At 43.6% G+C, this 4628-nt stretch overlaps 1 long non-coding RNA gene across 1 annotated transcript in view; it reads right to left on the minus strand.

The window, feature by feature from the left end:
- Positions 1–2618: 2618 nt before the first annotated feature.
- LOC112550433 overlaps positions 2619–4628 on the minus strand; it is a 13960-nt gene continuing 11950 nt past the window's right edge. The window contains exon 3 of the long non-coding RNA XR_003094288.1: positions 2619–2831. This is a non-coding gene — a long non-coding RNA (uncharacterized LOC112550433). The remainder of the gene's footprint in view (positions 2832–4628) is intronic.

The raw sequence follows: 4628 nt of genomic DNA on the forward strand, positions 1-4628 counted from the left end.
GGAGGTGATAGTAGTCTTTCAAATGTCTGAAATGCTGCCATGAAGAAGAGGGAGCACACCTTTTCTTTTTTGCTGCAGAGAGTAGGGCACGGACCAATGGTCTGAAGTTGCAGCAAAGTAGAGTTAAATTGAATATCAGGAAAAAGTCACTTATTAAGACAGTGAGACAATGAAATAGACTGCCTAGAGGAGTTGTGGACTCTCCATTGCTGGAGGTGTTCATAAAGAGGTTGGATAAACATTGGTCAAGGATGATCTAGGAATAGCTATGCCTGAAGTGCTCTGTAAAGAGCAATGATTAGAAACCCAGGGCTACCCACCACCTTCTACACACACACATGGATTACTTGGAGATGACGAGAAGAGTTCTGTAGTCTAAAGCTGGCTGAGCAATAAGAGGGTGTGATGTATGGGCTGTACTTGCCATCCCCTAGTTACTTGTTGCCACATGGGGCCAGGAAGGAATTCTTTTCCCCTCTTGTTGCAGTAGGTGTCAGGGTTTTTTTCTTCACTTTCCTCAGAAGCACTGGGTGTTGGTTGAGCCAACACTGGGGATTTTGACGGGTGTATCAGTGCTCCTTCCAGGACTAAAACCAAGTGGTTCCTGCCTAGGGGGTCTTGCCCCTCTGCTCAGGGTCAGAGCGATCTCCACATTTGGGGTCAAGAAGGAATTTTACCCTGAGTTCAGACTGGTATGGTCTGTGCCTTCCAGTATAGCAGGAGGCATGGCCCTCTTCCTTGCATCTCTCAAGTGTGTTTTAACAACCTCTGCAGCAGCACACTGACCACTATTGTTCTCCTGCTTTGCAGGTGGCAAGTTATGGTGCCATGCCTTGTCGTTGTGTGACAGGGTTGATTATGTAGTTTTAATAATGGATAAGACAAAGATTTTCATGGGATCATTTGGATAGGGATGATCCTGGCTCAGGCAGGGGGTTGGACTAGATGACCTCTGGAGGTCCTTTCCAGCCTTACATTTCTATAACTCTATTCTTCTGTGACCCTGAGCAAGTTGCAGTGACTCAGCTTTGTACATACCTGGTTGATTTCGAAGTCCATAGGATCTAACAGTTGGGTCTACTCACAGAGGACTGGGACCTGTCCAGAGGAGGGGAACTTGGCCAGCTTGTGACAGACCTCTTTCATAGGCCAACTGTATAGTAGAGGTCAAGGATACAGTTCAGACACATCCTCAAGGTCTTGTATAAGCAGGCATACAGGAGTATCTATACAAGATGTAACTGTTCTGGATGGAAAGCAGTACAGGCAACCCCTGCTTAACTCTGTTTCGCTCAGTACTATTTCACTATAACACTCATTTTAAATTGATACCTGATTCCACTTAGTGCTCAGCTAGTTTCGTTATCATGCTCACGGTTGTCATCCTGGGTCATTAAAAACACTTCTGGTTGCCATCTTGGATCATCAAATACTTTTGGTTTCACTTAACATTCGGTTTTTCAGGAATCGATTAAGCGCGCTAAGCAGGGGTTGCCTGTACTGTGATTGGATTCCATAACCACAGTAGTTCATAGTATAGATGGGACATAAATGTTGCGACGTTGTGTTATGTTTATCTAGAGACAGCGTTTGGCAAAACTTCTACAATAGTAACTATTAATACCTAGCTCTTACCCAGTGCTTTTCATGAGTAGACTTCAAAGTGCTTTGCAAAGTGTGAGCTATGTGATTGTATTCAAGGAAGCAAGCAAAACTCCTTCTGAACTAATAGTACTTAACAGCTGCTGCCCACCTTTGTTGCTGGCAATGTGAGCTGGATTTTACAGTGGGCAGGGAAGAGACCTCTGAGCTCGACTAAGGTGTATCTGAGCTCTTAAACATGGCCCAGTCAAATTAGGCCAGCCATTGTGAGGCTTTGTTTACTGTAAGGAATGTTATATATAATTCCCAAGAGATCAGCTGTACTGGAGGTGGCAGCAGGGCAAATTATTTATTACAATGCCCAAGCGCAGACAAGGCCCCATTGTCTGACTTCCACAGGGAAAAAAAATCCAGTTTCACAAACTTTGCTGAGCAAGGGAGAAAATAATTATATTGAAAATTAACTCACAATGGGCATATTCATGGTAGAAAAAGGAGTTGATTTTTGTGGAGCTAGGAAGGCAGAGGCAAAAAGCAAGGAGTAAGGTCAGCAGTGTCAGTCTGCACCCCAAAACAATAACTTCAGGGCTAGCTGTACCATCTGTGGAGACTGGAGTTGTGTGTAGGGAGAAGGGAGGGCAGATCCTTAGCTATGGCTGAGGGGTGTGCAGTGCAACCTGAAAGGGGTATGTGCCTAAATTCTCCTTTGCACATCTCCTGTCCTGCAACTCCTGTTCGTATGGCTGTTCCCCAAAAATATGTCAGACTACTTGGGGGCATTAAAACAGCACAACAAAGGAATTGGGTGCTTGGATGGCATCAGGAGGGGCCATAGTCATCATCACCAAGAACAGCAGCACTAGTGGAATTCAGCTTCCTCCCTCCCTCCACCCTCATGATCATAGGACAGCAGCAGGCTACATGACACAGCTAAAAGCTGGGTGCAGCCAGTCACCATGAGGAGAGGCAGCATTGTTCGAATCTGACTTTGAGTGAACTCAGACTTGAAGCATTGCTGAGTTTTGGCAACGTTTTACCTTACACATTTCCTCTCATGAGGATGACAGTGCAAATAGCCAAGTTAGATGTTTTCTGAGTTGGGCTGGTTGTGATTGTTCACATGCTTTCAATCTTAGTTTCTTGACTGGCAGACCCATAACCTTTGTAGTCCTGAGCATTAATGGAAGCCATTTTAATCCCCGGCAAAGAAGGGGCAGATTATCTTCTTTCTGCAAAATAAGATAACACTTAGGTTTCCCCTTCCAGCTTCAACAAACAAACACAAAATAACAAATAATTAAAGCAGCAGTAGGAACTAAATGTGTAGTAAACTGATAACTTATTGTTTTTTTAATTGGATCCAAAGCTAAGTGAAAATGAGCATAAAGCTCACTGTTTTTGTGAAAACAGTTCCCCTATCGGGGAATTTGTTAATTCGCATATTTACAGTAAGCAAAAACAACTAAAACAAATTGCAATGAGCAGCTATCCAGTGATTTGCTATCTAAGTACAGCACATAAGTATATGATGAAGCAAGTCTTCTGATTACAAAAGCTTATGCTATGCTATACATCTCTGATTTAGTTACTCTATAAGGTGCAAATCTACCTTGCCATCATCTTGTTATCTAAGTGCCAAGCTCTTACAGCTTCTCTGTTTTCCTTTTTAGGTCATCATTATTGACTTTCTGACCTCCTTTATGCCAGTCATTCTGGTAATAAAAATGTGGGTTGTTGTGCTTTTGACTTTTGATATTTATTTGCTGTGCCCTTTATCTTTCATCGTGTCATTTATGTGCCTCCTTGAAGGCAGCCAGCTACCCTCCACTCCAGTTCCTTTCACTGTCCAGAGGGTCATTATTTCTTGCCTCATTGTTCATGGAGATTTTAGTTTAGGTCTCTTTGCTTTCTTGAGCTTTCCCTTATCTGACTGGGTTTTATACCACGCTCATTACCATGGTATCTGAAGAATTTCTCCAGTGAGCTGAAGATTTAGTTACAGTTTCCTGTCAGCTCTTCCTTTGGTCAGCCTTCTTTTTGGCTGACTAACAGGCTGTGCTTTCATGTATTTGACATTTATTTGCTGCCTACCTTGGCCCCAATTCAAGAAAGCATCCCTAATCAGAACAGCACATTGACAGGAAAAATAAGCACATACCTAAAATTAAATGCATGCTTGAATTTAGCAGAGGTAGACTGGATGGCATAAAAAGCTATCCTGAATCAGGCCATTTAATTTGTCAGCCTCTGCTTACTAAGTGCACTGTCCTGGAATGGGGGATGGGGTGTCCTTGTCCTGAAGGGCACCTACTCTCTAACACTGTTTTCAGGAGTGCATGGGGTTTCATGTTTCACCCTTCTCCTGCTTGTATCATATTTACTGTGTCATGTCCTAAGGGCAACTGTGCTCCAAGGTCTGTCCTGTTCAATTGAATAATTGCTGCCGTAGCTAAGCATAAGATAAATTTAATTCTGGCTGTGAATTTTGCAAGCCAATATGTGAGTTAGCAGGGTAGGTACAGGGAGAAGGGAAAGACCCCAGGTCCTCTACATATTGCGAGGCTTCAAGGATGAAGAGGATGAATTGGTAAAAAAATTAAGCTGTGATTTTTTTTCAGAGAGGCCTGCAGTAGTTATGGGTGCAACTTCCACTGAAAGGCAACAGGAATTCAATACCTAACTTCCAGCCTTATTGCAATCCCTCCCCCCCCCCCCCCAACCAAAAAAAAACAAAAGAGCACACAAAAAAAATCCAGAGCTCTTATTTTGACTGACTCCAGGACTTGCTTCAAGGCTCATGGTGTGATCCACTCTGGGACAGATTTGTGCCATGCCTCTAACAGAGAGAAGCTCCTTCTCATATGTCTCAGTAGGAAACTGGGGATTTCAGAGGGGCTAAAGTAAGCCTGGTATTTGTCCCCAGTGGGACAGAGTTGAACTGGTTTGCCAAGAAACAAATGCTGTCAGTGCAACCAGGACTCTGGACACCATGAGATCCCATTCCTCCTGCATTGCCTGTCCCTGCC

This window comes from Alligator sinensis, unplaced genomic scaffold (genome assembly GCF_000455745.1).
Source record: "Alligator sinensis unplaced genomic scaffold, ASM45574v1 scaffold108_1, whole genome shotgun sequence".
Classification (NCBI taxonomy): domain Eukaryota; kingdom Metazoa; phylum Chordata; order Crocodylia; family Alligatoridae; genus Alligator; species Alligator sinensis.